Source organism: Microcaecilia unicolor, chromosome 9 (assembly GCF_901765095.1).
Source record: "Microcaecilia unicolor chromosome 9, aMicUni1.1, whole genome shotgun sequence".
NCBI classification, from domain to species: Eukaryota; Metazoa; Chordata; class Amphibia; order Gymnophiona; family Siphonopidae; genus Microcaecilia; species Microcaecilia unicolor.
Genome location: NC_044039.1, coordinates 163,626,221 through 163,653,842, shown reverse-complemented (window position 1 = coordinate 163,653,842; position 27,622 = coordinate 163,626,221). Strand labels below are relative to the sequence as shown.

General features: G+C 44.1%; 1 protein-coding gene across 1 annotated transcript in view; it reads left to right on the top strand.

Moving 5' to 3' along the window:
* MAP4K5 (mitogen-activated protein kinase kinase kinase kinase 5) overlaps positions 1–27,622 on the top strand; it is a 354,391-nt gene that overhangs the window by 62,827 nt on the left and 263,942 nt on the right. The window lies entirely within an intron of this gene.

The following is a 27,622-nucleotide window of genomic DNA, read 5'->3' as shown; positions in this document are numbered from 1 at the left end:
TGGAATAATTCACAAATGAACCTGTAGTTGGATTTTATGTTTCAACAATTTTTATTGATGACAATCCAATATAACAGACATAATATTATGCTTCAGTTACAATCGCATCTATTTCCGTCAAGCACATACATCTCTGTAGAGATCTATCATCAACATTTTTATTTATGTATGCCTGTCCCCCATTAATATCTCAATGACCATAACTCATTGGCTCCCAGGGTCTTGTACTCTGATAGCCCCCCAGGAGCAACTGCTTTCCAACATATTGATGAACATAAATGCAAAAGAAACACATCCTACAATGCTCTCTACATCAACTTGTTCAGCCATACAGTTGCCACATGGAAAGGATGATAGCTATAGTCTTCAACCGTTTAACAAATGTAACTCCCCCATCTGTAGTTGGATTTTAAAATGTATTGCTATTTATTTTCTGAGTTTGATGTTTTTTGCAATTTTAAAAATATTCTGTACTTTGGTTTCCTTTTATTATACTTAAGGTGTATTACTTAACAGAATAGGCATATATTGGGCACCTAACGAACAGCAAGGAACTCTGAGAACCTGTTGATGCTAACATAGCTTTTGACCTCTTAATCCCCTTTAAAACCAAAAAGTAGGCAAGCATTGAAATAAGCTATGTTTGTTAACCAAATATAATCCTAACCCAGACCCAGGCCTTGCTGCTATCTAACTGCCATGTATACCACCAAGCCTGCTACACAATTATCTAGGTCGTCTTCTTTCTGCTACTTCAGCTGTAAGCTAGGTGTCCTCTAGTAATTTCTCCTAACTGTGCACTAAGTGGCCCTGGGTACAAGATAGGTTGACAACTAATCGTCATGCAAGATCCTCGTTTGTTGCCCTGAGGCATACTCCTTTTTTTGTAATCAAGGGGGGGCCTATTGCAGCTGGATAAACAGGACTGCCTAGCCCTCAAACAAGAGGTGCTGTTCATGTTAATGGCCCTAAACGTTAGGCTTAGATAGTATGACTGTGACAAGGTGATAATTGAACAAAATAAAGGCTAGTTCCCTTGCAAAAGCACAGTACACAAAAAGGGATAATGTTATAAAATTGGAACCATCTAATATCAATTACTTTGGATAATCTAGTGCTGTTGTCTGTTAGGAAACAGTCTCGATTTGACTCTTTTCCTTGGTTTTTGAAATGATTATAAGAACTAAAAAGAGCCTATCGTAAATTACTACGTGTCTGAATGAAATCAGGGGATTGTCAGATCAAGTTTGCTTGGAAAAACTCACATCAGCTATATAAATTGGAGGTAAATAAAAAACAAACAAAAAAACCCCTTAACCTTTCTAGTCTTAATAGGTTCTGATAAGCTGGACCAAAGAGTTGTGTGTGTGTGTGTATATGTGTTGTTGTTGTTGTTGTTGTTTTTAAAGTTAGCAAGAAATCTCTTCTTCCTCAGCTGTTACTTCTACCAGTGTTACCCACTTTGCCATCTGCTGATCTGGATCTTTATATTTTACTAACAAAGTTAAGACAATTCAGACTTCCTTTATTCGATGGCGTTATCTTTAGAAGATTCAGTCCCCGAATATCCATTAGACAGACTGGAATTCTTTTCGTGTGTTTCAGCATCCACAGTTTCCTCAGTGTTATCAAGACTCTCCTTGACACATTGTTCCTTAGACCTTTGCCCATCATTTCTTTTAAAAGAGTGATGGGCAAATGTCCCATTGGTGGATGAAAATTGTATACAAATTGTGACTGTGGTTGTGGCCGTAGGGCTATTACTAGGGAAAGTGTCTTTTTTTTTTTGGTTGGGCCCGTATCTGTGGAACCACCTTTCTTCTTATATTAGGAAAGAGGCTTCATTGCAATGGTTTAAAGTTGCTTTGAAAACATTCCACTTTGTGCAAACTTTTGGGTTAACTGCGTAATGATTAGGTGCCACAGATTTGTCTTGTATGATATTGCTTAATTTATTTATGTATTTGTTACATTTGTATCCCACATTTTCCCACCTATTTGCAGGCTCAAGGTGGCTTACATATAGTACCGTAAGGTGTTCACCAGCTGGTAAAGAACAAATACAAAGTGGTGTTATGTTAGAATAAGGTTCATGTGTTAGACACATTTGGGAATCATAGAGAGGAAGAGTTGCATTATGTCCATTACTAGCTTTAGTTTCCTTGTGTAGCAGAGTTCAAGCATTTAAGTTGGGTCATTAGGGTGTGCCTTTTGAATAGGTTAGTTTTTAGTGATTTCCTGAAGTTTAGGTGGTCATATGTTTTTTAACGGCTTTTGGTAGTGCGTTCCTGGGTTGAGATATGGAGTTTGTGATTGTTTTTAGGGGGGGGGGGGAGATTGGGAAGGTATTGTGTGTGTATGATTAGGTCTTTCTTATCTAATGAATGGAGTTCTTTTCTATATGATTTATTGTTTTGTAAGCTGCTTTGATCTATTTGTATTTAGCAGTTTATCACATTTTAATAAACTTAAACCTCTTGTGATTGGATAACCTCTTTTGTAGATTACTAGAAGAGAAGGTGGTCTGTTCTTAGATTGCTTGATTTTTTTTTTTAATTAATTTAAAATGCAAAACGCTGTACAGTTGTGTTGTTTGCTGGTATTCACAGTAATGGTATCTCAATAGCTTAAACAGATCATCAGGTAGACTTAATGTCTAAACTTACAGTTATGCGCAGAGCCAGATTGATGATGTTTCTAAAAACCTGGGAAGCCTGTGGGAAATGGAAGGATACTCAGGATAGGAAAGTTCCTAATATTGACACATCTAGGTAATTGGAGCTGTAGCTATCACCTGACCATCAAGACATCCAGTGTAGGTCTTTATCTGCTGTCACCAGCCTCTGGGCTAGCAAATCATTAAGAGGGTGATAGTTTTGACATATATCCCAAAGTCTTCAATACTGTAGACCACCATTCCTTAGCGTCCCTCCAGACCAGTCCAGGATTGGAGACTGAGAAGTTCTGACTCTAGGAGCCAATAGGAGCCCTGGCCACATGACCCTAGCTTCATTAATCTCAGTCTCCAGCAGGTGGAAGGAGGTGAGCCTTTAGGTGTCCTCTTTTTGCTGTAAAAAAAAAAAAAAAAAAAAAAAAAAGGATTTTCTTCTGGGCACCGCATCTCTTGCACTCTGGGGTGTAAACTCGGGGGTACCGGGTCCCTTCCCTCCCTCCTGTGCTCCCGCTGACTTTGGCTGCTTCTTTCAGCAGGGTAGAGCTTTACCCCTTCGGAGGAAGGGTGCTTCAGCTTAGGGAGAGGCAGCCACCGTGTGAGTTAAAAAAAAAAAAAATAGCAGCCTTTAGCCCTACAGCGCGAACGAGCAGAGCAGCTTCGTTGCTTCTCAGGGCAGCCTAGAATTTCTGGCTTTGTTTGGTGTGTAAGGCGCATTGTTAAAAAAATAAATAAAAGACGCTACAGCTGACCGCGATTGCGGAGAAGCTCCGTAGGTGTTTAGTTTGTCAGCGTTGGGGGGTAGGCTCCTCCGGCGCTTGTAATTACTGCACAGCTTTAAAGTTGGTGGTTCCTTCCCCTCCGGTGCAGTCAAGCGCGGCTCCCTCAGCCCTGTTGGTCCCTGTGTCAGAGTCTGTCAGCACTGATTCTTCGGCGGGTAAAGCTGCCATTTTGTCGGGTGGTTCTGCTCTTGCAGACAAGGATAGCCTGGTTCGTTCTGGGCAACAGGAGAGCTCTGCTGGTGCAGGGACTCAGATTCTGTTGATGCAGCAGGAGGGTTTCCCTCCCGAATTTGTATTGCAAATGTACCAAGCGTTTTTGTTGAAAAAATCTGGTGCTGAGGCTTCTTCTCCTATCCCTGCTAGGGGTGGCCTGCCTGGTCCTTTTCTTCCTCCTAAGAGAGCCTGGGGGTCTTGGAATTGCCCAGAGGAGCTCCTTTCTGAGTCAGATTTGGATATGGCTTCCTTGGAGGAGGGGGGGAAGGTTTAGAACCTCAGCAGTTAGAGGATCAGCTCTCTTCTAATCCAGGTATTCCATACCCGTGTGTGAGGATCCCTCGGTGGTGCGGATATTTCACAAAGAAGATCTTCAAGAGTTAATATCCTTAGTATCTTCTACCCTGCATTTTTAGGATCAGCAGTCTGCAGTTACTGAGGTGCATATGGTGGATCTTAGTCAAGAGCATTAAGCTCTCAGGGAAGACGTTCCCTATGCACAAGGATATCAGGGACATCATCCAGGCGAAGTGGGATGCCCCAGATTCTCCTTTTCGTTTAGCCAGGTCCATGGTGCGTCTTTTTCCTATCCCAGAGGAGGACAAATTCCTGCTTAAGGTTCCAGTAGTAGATGCGGTGGTCTCAGCGGTCACTAAATGTAACACAGTTCCTGTTGATGGAGGTACAGCGCTTAGGGATGTACAGGATTGTTGGGTGGAGGCTTTTTTGAAGAGTAGCTTTGATGTTTCTTCCTTAGCGGTTCAAGCGGCTATTTGCAGTTCCTTAGTAGCTAGAGCCTGTTTCCGCTGGGCTGAGCGAGTCTTAGACAGGGATTCGGACGACTTGTCTCCAATAGATACGGAGGTAACCAAGATTGAGATGGGCTCGGCTTTTTTAGCTGATTCTTTGTACGATTTGTTGAGAGCCTCCTCCAAATCCATGGCCTTAGGAGTTGCGGCTCATCAAACTCTTTGGTTGAGAGGTTGGTCGGCAGACGCTGCCTCCAAGTCAAAGTTAAGTAAGTTTCCCTTTCAGGGTTCTTTTCTGTTCGGGGACGAGTTGGATAAGTTAGTCTGTAGCCTAAGGGTACTAAAGTGCCTCGTCTTCCTGAGGATAGGCCTAGAGTGGTTGGCCAGGGCACATCTGGCTTTAGGGGCAGGGGGTGTGATTTTCAGCGTTTTCGCCCTGGGTGGGTTCTTCGAGACGGAAATGCCTTGGAATTTGCTCAGCTCCTAGCAGACGCCTTTGTAGAATCCCCCTGTCGATCTAGCCGTGAGATAAGCATGGTACGAGATACCCTTCTCAGGCTGTTAGACCTTCAGGCTATTTGTCCCGTTCCATCCTCAGAAATCAGGCAGGGCCGTTACTCAATTTGGTTTGTGGTTCCGAAGAAAGAAGGTTCCTTTCGGCCCATATTGGATCTCAAGGCGGTCAATTGTTCCCTCAAGGTGTCCAGCTTCAGGATGGAAACCCTTCGGTCAGTTATAGTCGCCATCAGGACAGGGGCGTTTCTGACGGCGTTAGATCTCATGGAAGCGTATCTCCACATTCCTATCAGGCCCCATCGCCAGCAGTTTCTTCGGTTTGCAGTGCTGGGTCATCATTTTCAGTTTCAAGCACTCCTCTTTGACCTGGCTACAGCTTCTCACACTTTCACCAAGGTGATGGTAGTAGTGGTCGCTGCTCTCAGAAAGAGGGCATTTTGGTTCATCCTTACCTGGATGACTGGCTTATTCGGGCGAAATCATATTAAGAGAGTGTAGAAGTCACAGCTCGGGTAGTTCAGTTCCTCCAGTCCCTGGGCTGGGTTATCAACTTCGCCAAGAGTCGTTTGTCTCCCTCTCAGTCCCTGGAGTATTTGGGGGTGTTGTTTGATACAGCTCAAGGTCAGATATTCCTGTCACCAAACAGGCTTTTCAAGTTGCATGCCCAGATCCAGAGCTTCATTCGTCAGACGGCTCCCTGTGCTGGGATCCATGTCGGCATCCATAGAAGTGGTCCCTTGGGCCCGTGCGCACATGAGAACTCTTTAAGCCTCCCTTTTGTCCAGGTGGTCTCCACAGTTGGATTCTCTATGGAAGAGGCTGCCTCAGTGAACCGAGGAATGTGGAAGTCTTCGCTGGTGGCTCCGACTGAGTAACTTGACCAAGGGAATGCCGCTGGAGGCCCCCCAGTGGATAGTAGTGACAAGAGATGCCAGCCTTCGGGGCTGGGGAGCCCACTGCATGGGTCAGGTTGCTCAGGGTCTGTGGTCCACCCCAGAGACCTCCCTGTCGATCAACTTGTTGGAAACAAGGGTGATTCGGCTGGCTCTGGAGGCATTTGTGGTAGTTCTCAGAGGAGCTGCTGTTCGGCTTCTGTCAGACAACGCAATGGCCGTGGCTCATGTCAGTCGTCAGGGAGGGATGAAAAGTTGCCTCTTGCAGCAAGAGGCGGCGAAGCTGATGACCTGTGCTGAGGGTTACTTGGTGGCTCAGCCTCTCATGTAGCAGGGGTGGAGAATGTCCAGGCGGACTTTCTCAGTCTGCACACTCTATCCGGGGGAGTGGTCTCTCAGCCAACAGGCGTTTCGGTTGATAACAGATCGATGGGGGTGTTCCACTCATTGCCCTGTTCACCACAGGTCTCAATGCAAAGGTACCCCGCTTCTTCAGTCGCAGAAAGGATGTCAAGGCAGAGGGCATAGATGTGCTTCTCCAGCTATGGCCTCAGGGTCTTCTTTACGCATTCCCTCCGTGGCCTCTTCTAGGGCGACTCATTCAAAGGATTGAAGCACATGGGGGTCCGGTGATTTTGGTGGCTCCAGACTGGCCTCGCAGACTGAGGTACCCGGATCTGTGACGTCTTCAGGCGGCTCCCCTGCTCCGGTTTCCCGACCAAGTCGGTCTTCTGGTCCAGGGGCCAATCCTTCATCCGGACCCGGTTTGATTTTGTCTTATAGCATGGCTCTTGAACGGGCACGCTTGTTGAAGAAGGGTTACTCTTCTTGGGTTATTTCCACCATGCTCTGCTCGCGTCGCTGCTCCACTTCCTTGAGCTATATCAGGATTTGGCGCATGGAGAATGTTGATTCTTGTAGCTCTGCACACTTGAGTTCACTTCTACTCATATGTCTTTCATTCTCACCCTCTCACCCTTTAGCTCCTTTTCCTACCTGCTCACTCTAATCCTCCTAGGTATTCCCCAGTGGAACTGGGGATCTCTTCACTTTCTTGTTCTCTCCCAGGCTATTAATATTAAACCTCTTGCCCTTGAGGAGAGCATTTTGTAGATAAGGTTCCCATTTCATTAAAAATCTTTTCTTATGTTTAGGGGTGCATCTTGTTCTCTGCCATTCCATCACTAGTAGAGCATAAAACTTTTTCCACCAATACCAATAGTAGGGCATAGTCCATTGGATCCTAAATTGACATTCCTGCAGTTTTATGCTGTGTACCACTGTTGGTATGTGTGCAACCAATTTCTTAACATTGATTTTGCCTAGCAGATGACCACAGTCTTTCCTCCAGTGCTTCACTAGCTTGCTGTAATCTCTGTTTGGGCTAACTACTTGCAGAGATTGTGGAACCTGGAGATTGACATACCTCTTAGGGAATATGTTTCTAAAAGAAAGCAAAAAAAAAAAAAAACACCTCACAATTTACTCCCGTACTTGGAATTAACAACCCTTTTCTATTAAATTAATGTAGTGCAATAACTGCTGATATGCATACTGGTTTCCCAGTCTCACAGGGGCCTGTTGCTGTAATTCTGAGAATTTAATAAGCTTTCTATGTTCCCTAAGTAAGTCCTCCACTAAAAATGTGACCCTCGTACCCATCATATAAATGTCTCATTCTCTATTTGCAGCATAAAATATGCTTGATACTGTAGGTAACTGTTAGTTTGGTTGTGAGCCCTTGAGCCCAGGCCGAGGCCTAGTATAGGTGTTAGGCTGAGGGTGGGCCGAGCAGGTACTACACACTACCCCAGCTACCAAGCCCTATACACACACGCAGCAACCAACTTGCACCTCCAGAAAAAGGGAAGATAGGCCTGATTGCCCTATCGGGAACCCGTTTACTCAGAATTCAAGCATGCGGGCTTCACGGCCGAACCGGAACCGACATACGTAGGGAGGGGAGAAAGAGACTAAATGAGGGGTTCCCCACGGGGTCCGGAGCATCAGCAACATCCTCGGTGCTGGCAATCAAGGAGAAAGGAAAGCATACACAGAAACACATCAAGCAGTACCCCAACACACACAAAGAAAGTGAGGGGCTGCATAATAAAGTTACTGTAGGCAGAGACCCTCAGCAGACAGGGAAGGGAAAAGTCTGCAAAATGGAGTGCGGAGCCTAACACACACCCAGCACAGAAAGGGACAGTGCTCTGTAATACAAGAGGTAGTTACAGCAAAGAAAGGACTGAAACAGTCCAAAGGGAAGACTGCAGTAGACAGACAACTGCCAGAAGCAGAGAAACTCTGCAGGCAAAGGGTTAACCAAGCTCAACACACCCACAGCAACTAGAGGCAGGGAACACTGCAGACAACGGGTTAATCGGGAGAACAATGAAAGAGCAAACAAACAACCCCCACGGAGAGAAACAAAGGGTCCCGAGTCTGCTAAAAGAGCAGGACCTGCAAAGCAGAAAACAAACACAGCACAAAGGGAACTTCGAAGGAAGGGGAAGCATAACAAACAAACTGGAACAGGATGAGGAAGGAACTCACCACACAGCATCACAACCAAACAGAGAGAGAATCCCAGGTGTAGTGTAGAGAGGCAATTAGACACACGCAGGCAGCAGCCGGCAGACAGAGACAGACAGACAGAGCAACAGAAACTGCAAGCAAGGAAAGGAGTAGACAAACTCCACGCAAGCACAGAGCTGATAGCTCAGACAGAGCAAAGGTAAGGCTTCAGAAGAATTGGAGTAACGCCAAAGCAGGGGTTGTAGGGAAAGGTAAGCTTAAGTAGATCAGACTGACAGTAGATCAGGCTGACATCAGCTCAGCCCCTGGCAGCCAATCAGGAGCGGTTCCAAGCATTCCCCTGCCTGACTAGCAGAATTCTAACAGAGTCATAACAGTAACTGATTAGTACTGTGGAGGTTTTGGCTATAAATCCTTTCCCAGAAGCTTCAGTAGGACATTACTTTAAAGCTTGAGGGTATGGCCGTTCTCTGAGCAAGTAGTAAGTAATTAAGATGCTTTGGGGTGCTTTTCAATCTTCTAAATGACATAGGGCTGGATTCTATAAATGGCACTCAAAAATGGGTGATAGAAAAGACCAGCGCTAAGCAGAGTTCTATAAAGGGGGCACGCCCGTTATAGGATTGCATTTAGAACCGATTCCTGTGTTTTACTTTGGATGCCAGACTTAAGTCTTCTGAAACCCAGTATTTTGTCAATAACTCATGCAACTTTTTGGAGTGCCCCTGACACACCCATGCCCCCCATGCTCACACCTCTTTTTGAGCTGCACATGATGGGATTTGTGTGCCACGTGTTAAAGAATAGCATGCAGCCAGATATGTGCGCAAATCCTAATTGGTGCCAGTTAACATCAGTTGGTGGTTAGTGTCCTGTTATTGCTTGTTAATGGCTTATCTAATTAAGTTGCATGCACAGCTCAGCATCTCACCCAAATATAGGCACCCAAATTTGGGTGCCATATATAGAATCTGGAGGATAATGTGCACGATTGATTATATTTGTTTCACATCTGGCAGTCCCAGCACCCCCCCCCCCCCCCCCCCCTTCGTGTTTCTGACTTCGAACAATCGGTTCAGCAGAGGTTGGTGGATGCCTCATGCCGGGGGATACCTTTTTGGAGAGAAGGTTGAGGAGGCCATCTCTTCTGTTTCTCACCAGGCACCTTCTGCACCAGCCTCCTCATCTAGGAGGTCTTCTGGCAAATCGAGGAGGGGTGCCTACTATTTGCAGAGATGTACATAAACCACCACTTCTCGCCAGCCTGTTCAGGCTCGACCCCAGCATGTGACTAAGGCCTTTGCTTGCTCCCCAGTCAAAGCAAGGGACAAGATTTTGACTGGCTCCAGCTGAGCATAGCCGCTGTAAAAGTGCTCGTCCCGGACAACTTGCCGGTCGTGGGAAGTTGAAGTTTTTCTGCAAATGGTGTCCACTTCTAACCTCTGACCGGTGAGTTCTTCAAATTATTCACCTCGGTTACGCCCTCAATTGGCTTCAAAAACCAACAAATTGCCCACTGAGAGCTTACTACTTAAGCTCTCAGCATGAGCAGGTACTTGCAGAGGAACTCTCCACACTTCTAAATGCCGATGCAGTCGAGCCCGTTCCACCAGGGGAAGGATGGCTGGGATTCTATTCCAGTTACTTGCACATTCAGAAGAAGACAGGGTGGGATGCATCCCATCCTAGACCTAAGGGCCTTCAACAAATTAATGGTCAAAGAAAAGCTCAGGATGGTTTCCCGGGGCACCCTTCTACCAATGATTCAGAAAAACGATTGGCTATGCTCTCTGGATTTGAAAGATGCATATACTGATACTCCAATACTTCGGATTTCAAGGATGCTTATACTCATATCCCGATACTTCCAGCCCACCGGAAGTATCTCCAATTTCGACTGGGAATGCATTACTACCAGTACCATGTATTGCCTACTAGGTTTCGTTATAAACTACACCAAGTCCCATCTTCGCCCTGCTCAACAATTGGAATTCATTAGAGCCCAGTTTGAATCACAGCAGGTTTGCACCTTCCTCACAAGACTGAGAGTGGACACTTTTGTCACTCCGGTTTCTCAGGTTCAAGCCTTGCAACAGGTCACAGCTTGGTAGATGTTGAGGTTGCTGGACCACATGGCTTCCACAGTTTGTGACACCCATAGCACGCCTTCACATTAGATCTGCTCAGTGGACCCTAGCTTCTCGATGTCTGAGATCTAGCAGATGTCATCCAAGTATCTCCAGAGCTTGTTCACTCTCTCCTCTGGTGGACCATTCGATCCAGTTTGACTGGGACTACCATTCCAAATTCCCCAGCCTCAAAAAGTTATGACGACTGATGCATCTCTCCTAGGTTGGGGAGCTCATATAGATGGGCTTCACATTAAAAGGAGCCTGGTCCCTCCAGGAAACAGGTCTTCAGATCAATCGTCTGGAGCTCCAGGCAATTTGGAATGCTCTAAAGGCTTTCAGAGATCGACTGTCCAACCAAATTGTGCTCATTCAAACAGGCAACCAGGTTGCAATGTATTACACCAACAAGCAAGGGAGCACCGGATCACGCCCTCTGTGTCAGGAGGCTGTCCGGATGTGGCACTGGGCTCGCTAACACAGCATGTTCCTGTGGGCCACTTATTTGGCGGGAAAACACAATAGTCTGGCTGACAAAATGAGCACAGTTATGCAACCACATGAGTTGTCTCTCAACATGGGCGTTGTCTGCAAGATCTTCCAAATGTGGGGCACCCCTCAGTGGATGTCTTTGCCACTCAATTGAATCACAAAGTCCCTCAGTTCTGTTCTAGACTGCAAGCTCACAACAGACTAGTGTCAGATGCCTTCCTCCTGCATTGAGGGACAGGTCTTCTGTATGTGTATCCTCCCATACCTCTCGTGGAGAAGACTTTGCTAAAACTCAAGCAAGACCATGATCTTGATCGCATCTTACTGGCCATGATGGATCTGGTTCCCTTTTCTTCTGGAGTTATCCTCTGAAGAACCGTGGAGATTGGAGTGTTTTCCGACCCTCATCTTGCAGAACGGGGGATCTCTTTTGCATCCCAACCTTCAGTCTCTGTTCCTCACAGCCTGGATGTTGAGAGCCTAGAATATTTCCTTTGGATCTGTCAGAGGGTGTCTTCTGGGTCTTGCTGGCTTCCAGGAAAGATTCCACTAAGAGGTATAATTCTTTAAAATGGAGGAGGTTTGCCATCTGGTGTGAGGGCAAGGCCCTAGAGCTTATTTCCTGTCCTACACAGACCCTTCTTGAATACCTTCTACATATCTCCGAGTCTGGTCTCAAGATCAACTCTGTAAGGGTTCATCTTGGGGCAATTAATGCTTATCGCCATGTAGAGGGTAAGCCCATCTCTGGACAGCCTCTAGTTGTTCACTTCATGAGAGGTTTGCTTTTGTCAATGCCCCCTGTCAAACCACCTCCTGTGTCATGGGACCTCAATATTGGTGTCACTCAGCCGTTGAAAGCTCCTTTTGAGCCACTGAATTCCTGCCATCTGAAGTACTTGACCTGGAAGGTCATTTTCTTGGTGTCTGTTACTTCGGCTCATAGGGATAGTGAGCTTCAGGCTGTAGTAGTGGATGCACCTTATACTAAGTTTCATCACAACAGAGTAGTCCTCCGCACACACCCTAAAAGTTCCTACCAGAGGTTGTGTTGGAGTTCCATCTGAACCAGTCAATTGTCTTACCAACATTCTTTCCCCGACCTCATGCCCATCTGGTGAGAGCAGCTTACACACCTTAAACTGCAAGCGAGCATTGGTCTATTATGTGGAGCAGATAAGGCGTCGCAGACCACCCAACATTTTCTTTTTATCCCAACAGGATGGATGTCTCCGGGGAAATAACAGTCGTCACAGACCACCCAACATTTTGTTTCTTTTGATCCCAACAGGATGGGTGTCTCTGGGGAAATAACAATCTCTAATTGGCTGGCAGATTGCATTTCTTTCACTTAATGCCCAGGCTGTGCTGACCCTAGAGGGTCATGTTAGGGTTAGCAGTGTCAGAGCCATGGCTACATCTGCAGCCCACTTGCGGTCAACCTCCATTGAAGAAATTTGCAAGGCTGTGACGTGGTCTTCAGTCCACACACATCATATCTTATTACTGCCTTTAGCAGCATTCCAGATGCGATAGTCTATTTAGGAAGACATTGTTGCAGAATTTGTTTGGGGCCTAGAATTAAAGTCCACCCCCCTAGACCTGTTTTATTCTGTTCCAGGCTGCACTCACTGAGTTTGTATATAGTTTCAGGTTGATCTGATTTATGTCCTCGCCGTTGCAAGGCCCAGTTGACCATCGTTTGTTGTTTTCGGTGAGCCTGGATGCTAGGGATACCCCACTTGTGAGAATAAATAAGCCTGCTTGTCCTGGGAGAAGGTGAAGATACTTACCTGTAGCAGGTATACTCTAAGGACAGCAGGCCTTATATTCTCACAAATCCTTCCACCTCCCCTAGGAGTTGACTTGTAATTTATTTATTTTTTAATGCTGTAGTATTTAACTGCGCCTTTGAGGTTGGCGGGAAAGTACTCCTGCATGTGCGGCGGAGCATGTCTTGCACTCCACAAAGCTCTGTAATGCTTGTTATAAGCTCCGGGCTGGGCACAGTGGTACCGCATTAGCCACTTGTGAGAATATAAGGCCTGCTGTCCTTGGAGAATACCTGCTACGGGTAAGTATCTTCACTATACCGTGTTACTATGACTATTGTGGTTTTTCTCTCCAACATTTATTTTAATTATTTGCTTTTATGTAAATTGCCAAGATGTTTCCTTGGTTTGCATATATTAAAGATAAAATGTGAAAAGTGAATCCAATCTACTTCACCATCAGTTTCAGAAAGGTTTCTGTAAACATATGTTAATGTAATTAGAATGTTTGTTTAAATCCAGATGAGAAAAAATAGTGCTTAGGTTTTTATTGTATGCCTTAGGAAAATGGAACTGTTGAGTAGAAAGGTGACAAAGCAGTTTTATTTTGACTAACCTGTGCATCCAGTTTCCTCTTTTGTAATACTTAGTGTCAAGGTTTGGCTGTCAAGTGCTTAAAAAAATGAATAATGGAATAAATTTGGCCAAACGTAGGACACTTTTACTAAAGTGTGGTAGTTTTTGCACTTACTGCCACACTTTTAGAATTAATATATGGTAAGTGCAAAACCTGTGCAGGGAAGTACAAGGGGCGTATCCTTCATTTGCCATTCATTTACTGCACAGTTCAGACACTTACCGCATGACACTGGGATACATTTAGTGCCATCTCAATAAATGGTGCTTAGGTCTGTCACACTGAATACTCTTCCCCACATATGCACCCCCTCAGCCTGTCCCTCACCAATTCTTCAAAACCCTCCCTCCCCTCCCCCAGACCCTGGATGCTTCTGAAGTCTCCGACAACACTGATGCTTCTTCTCAGTCATTGATTCTTATTATGTACTTTGTGTCCAGTGTTCTCTCTGTTCAAAAATATGGTTCAAAAATAGTTTTTGAAGCTATGTGAGGGTACAATATGTATTTATATAATAACAGAATGCAGCAGTGCAAAATATCCAAATTATCAGAAGTCGCTTAATTTCAAGAGTTCATATGATACATCTGAATCTGAGCTCATTCCAGGTGGTCTGAACTGAAGTTTTGAAATATCTGCGTCAAGATCTTCTGTTATCAGCCAATTCAGATTGCAGGAACAGTAAATTGTCAGCATGGTAATATTTCAGTAAAGATGAATGATGTCTGAGCCTCTCGCCCACTTTTGACATAATGTTTTAAAATTGAAAATTAGGGTTTGTTGAGGACATTTTTTTTTTTTTTTTTTTAGCATTTGGTGATTTTGAATTTCACTATCATTTTGGTTGCAGTTTTGAGACTTTTGATATTGATTGGAAATGGTTCAGAATTTAAACTTCCTCTTTAATAAAATTGCTTATTTTTATTTTATTTTTTTTAATATATTCATAACACTTCAACGGAGTATAGATATTCCAAAGAACATTAACAAATAATAGAACTATGTAAGATTCTTTAATAATAGCAGAAAGTTTAATCTTTTATTGCTGTGTACCTTGATGTTGTGCTGAATTATGGGGGTGTTTAATAAAGAAAAAAATATTTCATGAGCATATTCAGTATTTGAGTTTTTGGTTTCACAGAAGTCCAAGGGAAGCCACACATTCTGGGTGTGGGGAAAAATTATGAAAACATGTGGAGTTAACTGTTTCATACATTAGACTAATGTAAATGACATATCACTAGTTTATCATTTTGGTTGCAGTTTTGAGACTTTTGATATCCTCTTTAACAAATTTACTTGTGTTCTTTGACTAAATGGAGAAAAAGAAAGGCACACCTTTGCTGGCAGCTATGTCTGATAGATTAGGGTCAAGAAGGTTAGATTGAGAACAGGAGATGGGTTGAGCCTATCCAGCCCATTATATGGGCTGAAGCTGGTAGGTGGAGCTTGCCACCATTTTCACTTACTCAAAACAATAGTAAATGCTATTGAAAACAATAGCAAAAATTTATTAGAAATGAGGGACTATGTATGCGTGGTCCATGTGTAAAAAGTCAAAAGCTGTTCCAGTTGGATAGGCAGTTCCTTAAAAGGTAGAGGACAAAATATATTTTTTTATTTTTGTACTTATTTGACAGCTTTTTAATTTATTTGAAAGCTTCCCATATGTAGATATAAATGTCATGAAATACAAATTGAATATCACTAAAACTGCTTAAAAATTATTGTACCTGGTAGAAACAGCACTTATAAAACACTCTGTATTTTGTGCTCATTTTTCTACACTGTTCTATACCATACAGATGGCTAAATTTCAATGAGGATAGCCTGTTTCCTGATGGGTTCATCTTAATTGATGATATATTCTGCCTTGGGAAGCCTGGTGTTATAAAGATGGAATAAATTGAAATTAAATGGAAGTAATATTAAATTCTCCTGTCATTGGGGCACATGGTATCATAACTTCACCTAATCCGTTTTGTAGTTTGCAGTTTAGATACACAGATGAATTATTCTGTTTTGAGCATGTTTCAGGATCAAGTGGTTTTATAAGTCAAAATAAAAATAAATATTTTGTTTCATGCAGATCTCTTTTGTTTAAACATAGCTAAACTAGTAAAAAAGGCCCGTTTCTGTTAGTAATGAAACGGGCGCTAGCAAGGTTATATTGATTAGTTGTTTTTGGTTAACCAAATAGTTAATATTAAAGTATTGTAATGAGATGGAGTAATAGTGAAGGGTGTATAATGAGGAAGGAGGAGGCCCTATGTAGGACCACAGGGGCGGTGATTGAGACAGAGTGTGTGTGTAAGACAGAGAAGACAGACTGTGTGAGTTTGAAAGTGAGTGTGTGTGTGTGAGAGAGAGTGATCCAGAGGGAGTGAAAGAGTGTGTGTGTGTGTGTGATAGAGATTGTGTGTTGTACCGATTTCCATGTCCCCCTCCTCCCCTTGCTGTAATTCCGTCTGTGGTGAGAGAATGTGTGTGCCGGAGCACAGGGGCGGTCATAGAGACAGTGTTTGTGTGTGTGTAAGACAGAGAGACAAAATGTGTGAGTCGCAGAGTGAGTGTGTGTGAGAGTGAGACAGAGGGATTGAAAGAGTGTGTGTTTGTGTGACAGAGAGTTACAGAGAATAGTGTGTCTGTGTGTGACTGTGTGTGTGTGTGGAACTGATTTGCATGACCCCCTCCTTCTCTTGCTGTAATTCCGTCTGTTGTGAGAGTGTGTGTGTGCTGGACTACAGGGGCGGTCATAGAGATAGTGTTTGTGTGTGTGTGAGTGTGTGTTAGACAGAGGGACAGACTGAGTTCGAGAGTGAGTGTGTGTGAGAAAGAGACAGAGGGATTGAAAGAGTGTGTGTGTGTGATAGAGACTGTGTGTGTGATAGAGATTGTTTGTTTGTATGTTATGGCGTCTGTGATGTGAGAGAGTGCTCTCCTTATGTGTGTATTGCAGGCCCTGCCCCCTCCCTGCCTCTGCGTTGCTACTTGAAGACAGGGATTATTGTTTGTAGCGATGGTGCCCTCTGGTTGTGTGCGTTGGAGGGAGGTCGGTGACGTCTTCCTGGGGATGTGTAGTTGGGCGCTTGTCCCTGTTGTACCGAGTGTGGTCTGCGGATTGTGTCGCCAATTGTCCGCCGAGTGTGTACGGGTTGTAGAGCCCCAGTATCTCCCTATCAGCGGTGGTTGCACTGTAGAGCGAAGGGGCGCAATGGAGGCTGCAGCCGCTCCGCACCAGCGCTGTAAATTATTCTTTGGCCCATATGTGCGTGAAGCAGATCTCGTGATCCCCCCTCCCCAGCTCACCAATTTTCGGATGCGTGGTAAAAGTGTTCGGCTACCACAGGGAATCCTTTTAATTTGCAGTTCCGCCTGAGCTCCTGGGAGGGTGACAGGGGGAGGAGTAGGGAAACACGCTCCGCTTGTTTCCCTACTCCTCCCCCTGCCTGGGTCGCGTTTTTGTGTGGTGCATCCGTGCTGGATACGTTTGGTGAGTGTCATTGCTCCGCCCTCGATGTCATCACGTTTGACGCGTGGGCGGGGCTGACACTCGTGTAGGAAAATCGATCTGTGCCGCCTCACTTTTAGAACGTTGGGTAAGTGAGGCTTCAGTTAGAATGCTGGAGTTGTCTTTTATATAGAGAGAGAGGCTATAAGCCCCTAATGCAGTCCATTGGCTTTCTTACATTTTGTTCTTGTGATGACTTATACTATGCCAAAACTGAAAACTCTTATCTCTAGTCAATATTAAACAAGCTCATTGTGAACACTATCCATCCTAAAAGGTTTTGTGGCTGTACATGAGAAATTGGTAATACTGGAGCCTAGCTAAGGAACAGGTTATTTTGAGCTAATCTTCACTGGACCAAACTTGCTTTCCTTGTGCCATCACCATCCGGCTTGATAAGCAGTGTCTTAAAAGGTGGAGGATAAAGGATTTTTATTTTTTTGACGTATCCCACATTATCCCAAGCAAATTCTGTTTCAGTGTGGCTTACATTTGAAAATGCAGTGAGACAGAACAATAGAGTTAAGTTATATCATGGAAGCAAGTAGATGGATATGTCTGAAACCTTTAACAAAGTTGAGATTAGCATTAACACCCTTCTGACTACATTTATTGTTTCTACCCAAATATTCATCTTTTGCTTGTGAACAAGGGTGCCATTTAGGTACATCTTTACTGAGAGGATAGTAAATACTAGACGAAGTTTGTTTGCCAGCAAAGAGTAGCTCTCAGAATAATTACAAGATTCAAGCAGTTGCATAGCTAGGATTGAATGGCCCCTAGGCAGAAAAATTAAGATGGGGCCCCTATAACACCATTTCTCTGAAGGTAGTGGTGACTGATTGGAGGGACCTTCAGAGCTTCATTAACCAAATTTCGCAAAGCAGGTTCCACGTTAGGAGTCACCGACCAAGAAAGGGATCTCGGCGTCATTGTTGGTGATAAGTTGAAACCCTCTGCTCAGTGTGCTGCGTTGGATAAGCTAGCAAATACAATGTTAGGTATTATTAGGAAAGGAATGGAAAACAAAAGTGAGGACATTATAATGCCTTTGTATCGGTCCATGGTGCGACTGCACTTCGAATATTGTGTTCAATTCTGGTCACAGCATCTTAAAAAAGGTAGTGGAATTAGAAAAGGTACAGAGAAGGGCGACAAAAATGATAAAGGGGATGGGACGACTTCCCTATGAGGAAAGGCTTGGTGAAAAGACGGCTGAGGGGGAGCTATGATAGAGGTCTATAAATGAGTGGAGTGGAACTGGTAGATATGAATCATTTGTTTACTCTTTCCAAAAATACTAGGACTAGGGGGCATGCGATGAAGCTACAAAGTAGTAAATTTAATACGAATCGCGGAGAAAATCTTTCTTCGCTCATCGTGTAATTAAACTCTGGAATTCGTTGTCAGAGTATGGTAAAGGCGGTTAGCTTAGCGGGATTTAAAAAAAAGGTCTGGGCGACTTCCTAAAGGAAAAGTCCATTGACCATTGTTAAATTGACTTGGGGAAAATCCACTGCTTATTTCTGGGATAAGCAGCACAAAATATATTGAACTTTTTCGGGATCTTTCCAGTTATTTGTGACCTAGATTGGCCACTGTTGGAAACAGGATGCTGGGCTTGATGGAACTTTGGTCTGTCCCAGTGTGGCAATACTTATATATGTACTTAACTTGGTCCTCAGTGCCCTGTTGGGACTACTGTTTGAGCCTTTAAAAATAGTACCTTGGTGAAGGATCTCACCCTGAAGGCATTTTTTTTTTTTTGGTGGCCATTTGCTCTGAGTTATAGGCTTCGCCTTGTAGGGATCTCTACTTGTCCTCCATTGACAAGATAGTCTCTCTTAAGGACAGTTCCTCTCTTCCTTCTGAAGGTGGTGTTTCCATTCCATGTTAATCAGATGGTGGTTCTTGCAGCCTTTTCAGAGCAAAATCAGTTGGAAGCCTCACAGAAGTTCCATAAACTTAATATCCATAGTGTGTTGCTTTGGTATTTGAAGGTCACCAATCCCTTTTACTTAATGGATAGACATTTCGTGCTCTTCCAGGGCCTGCGTTGAGGAGATGCTGCATTCTCCCTTCCCCTAACATAAGGAAAAAAAAATTCTCGTTAATGTATTGTATCTTTCCCTCCCCACCCACCTCAAAAAGTTGAAAGGTAGGAGCAATGCCCACTCGTGCCGCTGTCATTCAAAATGGTGATGCCTGACCCCTAGTGGTGGTAGAAGTTATATGTAAATCAGAAGTGATTGGGTTAAAATAACTCTTCAAAACTTTTAATGAAATATCCAAAATATGGTGTGGGAAGAAAAATAGAGCTTGGAAATTGAAGCACACTTTTCTAAAACTCAGTCCATTTTTTGTTACTTTTGAGATATGCGATTTAATTTCATTCATGAAAGCGAGATTCATTTACTGTAGCTTATTCCTGTGCCAAAACTCACAGTCTGTGATATTTTAATGACTTTGTTTTGAATACGCTATGCAAAACTCACTTGGTCCAAAAGCCGCTACCTATTTTTCTCAAAACTGCTGCTGATGGACTGAGTGAGTTTTAGAAATGTGCTCTTAAGTTATTCTCTGATACATGCTCTGCATGCTTTCCCTACCAGCTCTTTGATCAGGGACTGTCTTTTCATGTATGGTGTACAGCGCTGTGTATGCCTTGTAGCGCTATAGAAGTGATAAGTAGTAGTAGTAGTAGACTCAGAACGGCCTCATGGTGGAAATAGTGGAGAAGAAAACAGTATCTGAATTTAAGAGAGCTTGGGACAAGTACATGGGATCTCTAAGGGAATGATAGGAAGAGTTATGGCATGGATGGGCAGAGAGGGTAGGTCATATGGTCTTTATCGGCCTACATTTTTCTCTGTAACTATCTTTTCTAGGAACTCTCCTCCCATCACTCACACCCGTATCATTGCTTGGCTGGCTATTAGTGAATCAGTTGTGTATTTAATTTCATTTTTGTAAATTCTGCTGTGAAATTTCAGGCTGAACCTTGTAGTTTGCTACTAGTTGCTATGTGTATTACCACCTGGCAGTGGTGAGGCATGGCAGTATTTGTTACCTTGGCACTATGGCACCCTATGGTTTCAACTGAAAAATCTGTTCTTTGAAATTTGCTGGCAGTGAAATTTGTGTGTGGTCCCCCCCCCCCCCCCCCCCATGTTGAGATGATTTTGGTTCTGTATTCATGGGGTTAGGCTATAGGTTATTCTTTCAAGTGTGAGTTAGCAGATGGAATATTGTAAACTGAAGTACCAGTCATCAAGAAACCTCTCGATTAAAGAAATAAGATGCATCATAAATAATTTTTTTCAGTGTTCCTCTCCAGGGTGCTCAGATGAAAAATGAAGCCATAGCACTGTCCTTTAACATGGAGAAATATTTCCAGCTTCTGCTACTGCTGTTACCAAAAGATACTCATAAATCTTAGAATAGACTATGTTTATCACTTTTCTCTGGCAATAATCTAAAAGAAAACTTAGCCAAATAATTACAATACACAAATGAAATTTCCCAGCATTCAGTGCAATTTGACTTTACTTCAGAGATGTCAGAGTACTATTTCTAAACTAATCTTAACTCTTGTTGGGCAGACTAGATAGATCATGCAGGTCTCTTTATCTGCTGACATTTACTATGTTACCATATTCAACAGCATTTCTTCACCAGCAGAAATACCATGGTTTTATTCCTTTATGGGTTTAGCAGAGTTAGATTATATTTGTAATATATTTCTCTGATGATGAGCAGGATAGCAAGTCCTTACATTGTGGGTGACATCACTGACAGAAACTGCACCAGGAGCTTCTCTAGCCTAGAATACACAAAACTTTTGAGCCACTCTACTGAGCATTTGTGCCACTTCTGCCTGCCGCTTTTGCATGGAGCCACCTCGGTCTTTTTCTTTCCACAGAGCACGTTGGATGCACATCACCAGAGCTTACCTTAAGTTGATGGTTTTATTTTAAAATTGCAGTTTGAGAGGTTTTTTTTTTCCTTCTGTCCTCTCTGTTGTGGGGTGCATTTTTCCCCATTAATGTTTTAAAGTTTTTTTTGGCCACTTAAAAAAAACATTTTTTTGTGTGTGTATTCCCTGTTGAGGAATTTGAATCCCTGTCAGGATACTTATTTACAGAATTGAGTCACTTGATTTCACCACCCATGTAACCTATTGGGCGGAGACTTCTTGGTGCTAGTTATCTTAAGGTGCTCGCCATCTTAGGGTTCGCCAATGCCACGGACTGGGTCTCTGGAGAAGTAATATTCAAAGCCTGTGAGGTTTTGGTGATAAAGTTAGATGACAACTCTTTATGAAAGACCCTCACAGCAGTGTGGTCATCTGCCTCATCTATCAAGAGTTCCCCTTTTTTCAAACTCTCCAAACTGTGTACTGACCTGGAGCCCGCTGCAATGGCACCCTCAAAGACGGCAGGAGAAGCAGGGGCCCCAGATTCCTCATCAGAACTAGAACCAAAACGCTGCCTTCCTTAGCGTCCCTCTGGACTGGCCTAGCTGTACTGATGGATTGTGAAAGCCTTCTAGCAGGTGGAGACTGAGAATAGTGATTCTTGAGAGAGCCAATAAGAACCCAGTACAGTATTCTCAGTCTCCAGCAGGTGAATGATATGTGGTGAGCCCTTCAGTCTTGTTTCTATTCTTTGATATGCTTTTTTAAACTTTGTTTAATTTTCTCTTTCTTTCTCTATCACTGGGAGTGTTAGCAGGCGACCCCCGGGGGGGGGGGGGGGGGGTGTTCAAGGGCCTCTGGAATGCAAACTCGTGTACTTGGGTCCCTCGGCCTCTCTGATACCCCGAGCCTTCTCTAAGGTACAATGAGAGAATTTGGTAATTTCAAGGCTGGTTTAACATTCCTTTGAAGGAAGGGTGTTGTAATAACATGAGGCGCAGCCACTTTGCCTTTAGAGATGTTTAAAAAAAACCCCAAGGAGAGTATTTTTCTGGCAGAGCACTGCAGCAGCTTTTAAAAAAAAGTCCTTTACTAATTGAAGGCAGTTGGCCAACGCGCCGCTTGTTTTCTTCTCTCCCTGCTCTAAATTTGAAGTGTGAGTCTGTTTCCATGAGTGAGCTTGTTATTCGGGTGTACCATCTGCCTCCGTCATGTCCCAAAAATTAAAAAGATGCACGGTTTGTCAGTGTTGCAGGGTTGCTTCAAACAGCGTGTGGAAAGTGTGCACCGATGTGGAGGATTTTTCGGTGGGGGTGTTGGCGGGTGTGAGCAGTTCAGACATTCTGGCGGGGGTGGCAGTTTCTCCTGTGGCGGGCCCAAGTAGTGCAGGTTTGCCAATTTCAGTGGGAACGTCCGCCAGTTCCCAGCTGCATTGAAGCACCCTGAGGCATGCGGAGCACTTCAGAATCAGCCGATGGCTGAGTTGTGAAAACATCAGGGAGGTTCCCTGGACAAGGGATTTCCTCCTGACTTTGTTATGGCAATGTATAAGGCCTGTATGTTACGTTTTCCTTCTCTCCCTCCAGTGCAGGCTGAGCAGGTCCAGGGACAGATGGCTAGTGCTAAGAGACCTAGGGTCTCATGAGAAAATTAGGCAGTAGTGCCTTCTGTTGACTCTGAGGGTGAGGGGTAAGTTTTCATGACTGATGGAGAGAATTTTGATGTAGACAAAGACTCCTTCCTCTTAAGATGTCTTACCTCCTGGGGAAGCTCCTTCTGTGGATTGAGTTTTTCATAAGGAAGATTTACAAGAGTTGATTGCCTTGGTGACCACTACCTTAAATTTTGAAGAGGAACAGGAACCTGTGCTTCCCTGTAAGGTGGATCTTTTGGTTAAAATGGTCCGTAAAGTGGGTAGATCTTTCCAATGCATCAGGACATTCGAGAGATCGTTCAGGCTCAGTAGTATGTGCTGGACGCGCCCTTTAGACTGGCCCATTCTATAGTTTGTATCCTGTACCTGAAAAGGACAGGAACTGGCTTAAGCCTGAGTGGTAGATGCAGTGGTGTCAGCAGTAACCAAAAAGAATACGGTTCCAGTGGATGGTGGTATTGCCCTGAAGGATCCCAGGATCATCTGGAGGCGTTTCTCAAGCAGGCTTTTGATGTTTCGGCCTTAGCTGTACAGGCTGCAGTTTCAGGAGCGCGTGTCAGTTGAGCATGTTTCTGTTGGTCAGAGCGCGTGTTGGATAGAGAAGAGGATAATATAGTTCTTATTGATCAAGAGGTAGCGAAAATTGAGATGTTTTCTGCTTTTTTTAAAATCTGATGCTCTTTATGATTTGCTTTGAGTGTCCGCAAAGTCTATGGCGCTTAGTGTCTCTGCTTGTAGAACTCTTTGGCTACAAGGGTGGTCTACAGATGCGGCATCCAAGTCTAAGCAGGTGGCAGAGAGAGTTCTTTCTCCTCTCAGACCTCAGGTTGTACAGTACAGTGAAGCTTTGCAGGCCCATTCTCCAGTTACGGTCAGAGGTCACTTTCACAGAGTTTTACTGGAGGTGGGCCCAAATTACTTCAGATCAATGAGTTCTCGAAATTATTTGAGATGGCTATGCATTAGTTTGCTCGCGCTCTACCAGGTGTGTTTTCTACAATCTCTGTCAGTCTCAGGTAAAGGTTCAGGGTGTGCGGGACATGGTAGCAAGATTAGTTGCATTAAGAGCAGTTTATCTGGTTCCACTTCAAGAACAGGGCCAGGGAAGATATTCCATCTACTTTCTGGTACTGAAGAAAGAGGGTTCCTTCTGTTCCATTCTAGACCTAAAAAGGGTAAATTGCGCCTTACCCGTGGCGCCGTTCAGAATGGAAACTCTAAAGTCAGTTATTGTGACCGTGCATATGGGAGAATTTATTACAGCACTCGATCTCTCATAAGCTTATCTTCGCATTCCGATTCGGCAAGCGCATCATTGCTTTCTTTGTTTTGCAGTGTTGGGCTGGCATTTTCAATTTTGTGCAGTGCCATTTGGACCCGCAACAGCTCCTCAGACCTTTACCATAGTGGTGGTAGCGATGGCTCTTCTCAAGCAAGGAATCTTGGTACACCCGTATCTGGATGATTTGTTGATCTGAGCAAAATCATTTCAGGGAAGTTGTCAGGATATGCCTCGGGTAGTTCACTTTTTGGAGTCTCGCAGTTGGGTGATCAATCTGCTCAAGAGTCGTTTGGTGCCATTGCAAGTCTTAGACTATCTGGGAGTCACTTTCAACACTCTTCAAGGGAAGTGTTTATGCTGGAGCAGTGCATTCTCAAGCTCCAGCAGCAGATCAGGGATCTTTGCAGCCCCCCCCCCCCCCCCATGCTCAACTATATCTGCAGGTTCTGGGGTCAGTGATACAGTACAGTGGGCCTGAGCACACATGAGAAGTCTCCAAATGCTGCTTTCCAGGTGGTCTCCTCAGATGGACTTCTTGGAGGACAGGTTACCTTTACTGTGGCAGGTGCATCAAGATCTTTGATGGTGGTTGCTGTCCAGCAATTTGTTGACAGGGTGGTTGCTGGATGCTCCTCAGTGGATGGAGTTAACCACGGATACCAGCCTGAAAGGCTGAGGAGCTCTGTTCTTGGGACACCCAGCACAGGTAGTGTGGTCCTTGGAGGAGGCCTCTTGTTCGATCAATCTATTGGAAACCAGAGTGATTCTCCTGGTGTTGCTTCCTTTTCAGGATCATATGGAGAGCAATCCAATGCGACAGCAGTAGTGTATATCAACAGGCAAGGGGTGTCAGTGGCCACAGGAATTTCTGTATGTGTTTCCTCTCTGGCCGTTCTTAGGTCATATACAACAGATAGAGGGACATTCAGGTCTGGTGATCCTTGTAGCCCCGGATTGGCTGGCAGTCTACTTTTTTGGCTTATGTCAGAGTCTGGAGGATTTTTGAGGATTGGTGTGAGGATTAGGGGATTCTTCCCATGAGAGATTCGGTATCTCAGGTTCTGGATTTTTTTACAAGACAGGCTGGATAAGGGATTGGCCTTGTCTTCTATTAAAGTTCAGCTAGCGGCTCTAGCCTCTTTTCGGGGATGTGTTGATCAAGTCCTTAAGTGCTCATCCAGATATCCTTTGATTTCTTAGAAGTGTATGTATTTTGCGTCGTCCTCTGCGCCTGTCCTTCCCATCTTGGGACCTCAATTTATTTCTCTCGGCCCTCGTTTGTTTGCCTTTTGAACCATTGGCCTCTATTTCCATCAAAGATCTCACCTTGAAAGTGGTGTTTCTTGTGGCGATCTCGTTGGCTAGGAGACTGTCAGAATTGCAGGTATTGTCCTGTAGAGCACCTTTTTTAGAGTTTTTGGTGGATAAGGTAGTTTTGAGGATGGTTCCCTCTTTTCTACCAAAGCTTTTAACACTTTTTCATCTTAATTTTTAGTTCTGCTGACTCTGGGGGATTTGAAGGGGTCTGAAGAGCAACGATTGTTATGTAAGCTAGATATCCGCAGGGTGTTGAAAGAATATCTACGGCGCACGGAGGATTTTCGTCAGTCAGACTTACTGTTCATTCTACTTGGTGGTGGTCGTATAGGTTTGCTGGTATCTAAGGTGACCTTGGCCAGGTGGCTTAAAGAAGCAATTTTTTTTTGGCATATATTTTGAAGAGTAGACCTATCCTGGATGGGTATTAAAGCTCATTCTACTAGAGGTCAAGCGTCATCTTGGGTGGAGTGTTCCTTAGTAGCTCCGGTGGATAGTTGCAAAGCGGCTACATTGTCCTCTTTGAGACATGTCAGGACACAATTTTTGGTCAGCGAGCGTTGACGGTGGGGCCGTTAGGTCCCTTTCATAATGGACTGCTTTGCTTCAGTTCAGCTGGGCTGGTCCAGAGGGACACTAAGGAAGGGGAAATTAGGTCTTACCTGCTAATTTGCTTTCCTGTATTCCTTCCAGACTGGTCCAACACCCACCCTCATTGGTTTGGTAATTAACGGTTAGCGGGTCTAGTTCCTTAGGGGACCGTTGTGCTGCCTTGTTGAACAGTTAAAAAGAAAAAAAAATAATGCCAAGAATTTGTGTTGGTCACTTGCCACAGTTCTATTTTCTCATTGTGTACTAGTGGCTGTACTGACCTGCGGGGCATAGAGGATATTTCTCTCTTTCTTGGGTTTGTTACGGATGTACTGAAACTTGAGGGGGCTGTGCTGGGTTCTTATTGGCTCTCTCAAGAATCATTGTTCTCAGTCTCCACCTGCTGGAAGGCGTGCACAACCCATCAGTTCAGCTGTGCTGTCCTGAAGGACTAAAGGAAAGTAAATTAGCAGGTAGGACCTAATTTCTCCTTCTGGAACCCAGAGCTGCCTGCACCACAGGAAGGGACACCAAGAAAGCTGTAAAAACCCGTAGCACTGTGGACTCAGGAGTGGAGCATTTGAACAGAAAGGCGCAATGAAGCAGCAAAATAAAGTGAACAAAGCATTACTAAATATTTTTTTGTTATGTAAGTTTGGTATGAATTTGCATATTCTATATCAAAAAGCTGTACACAGCATATCAGTCACAGATTTTTCACTTGTCATACAACAAAACAAATATATGTTCAAATTAGTGTCACCTCAATAACTGCAACAGAAAATCCCTTCATCGTCTGATACAGTGAAGCAACACAAAAATCTATGGACAGCAGATCTGCAACATTTTCAGTTGGGGCTGGAGGCAGCAGTTGTTATTGGGGGGAGTGGGGAAGCAGAAATAGGGACCAGTTACAGGGACTTCAGAAACTTAACTATTTAGATTGCTGTTCGTCCCAGCTTGCAGGCACTGATGGTTGTAAAGGAAATGCAGGCTTGCTGTCTACACCAAATTGTTTTGTTGCACATCTCCCACCTCTTGGGAGCACACTGGTATGTCCCGACATTGGTTGAGAACCACTGCTTTAGTGTAAGTCTCTTCTTATACATCTTATGGCATATGTCCCCCCCACCCATATCATTTTTGTCTTTTTCTTCTGAACCATCTCAAGTCTTTTGATGTCCTTAGTTAGATATGGCCTCTAAAATAGAACGCAATACTCCAAATGGGGCCTTGTCAATGGGTACAGAGGTATTAACACCACTTTTCTTCTTCTGGATATGCCTCTCTATGCAGCCTACTAACCACAAAAAAAGCAGGGTACTTAACATACAGTGAAGGACATGTGGGGAAAATGTCACAAACCACATCAATTGTAAACAAGTGTATGTGTGTGAAGAAGAAAAAGCTACATCAAAGTCATCAGGCGAAATTCTCAGAGTTGTAACTCACCCAAGCAGCGAGCCAAAGGCTACTCTTAGAGGGTGGATAAGTTTCTCAATCATGGAAATTCTCCTTTTTAACTTTTTTTTTTTTTTAATTATTGTAATCACCCTTTGTGTCCCAATATTTTGAGTTTTATACTTATGCTCACACATATAACAAACAGTTTAAACAATAAAAAGCAATGAAAGATTAAACAATGAAAATATCTATCAGTTATCACAATTTTCACAAAGCCATCATATGTCCCCCATATCTATGGAAAGCACAAAATAGTAACTTAAATTGCACTTATCTCAAAGCTGTTGGGTGAACTCGCTACACCCGGCAGCCATTGTAATATAACGATTCTCCCCCTGGTTCCTCAATCTGCCGGAGATTCTCACTGGCAGGATCCCTCCTAATGTCCGACATCGTAGTCGAAAGTGCGTCGGGGACCTGGATTCATGCTGCCATAATCTGCAAATGACAGTAAGTGCGCCAATACCGTAACAGATTGTGCCTAAAAGCAACTAC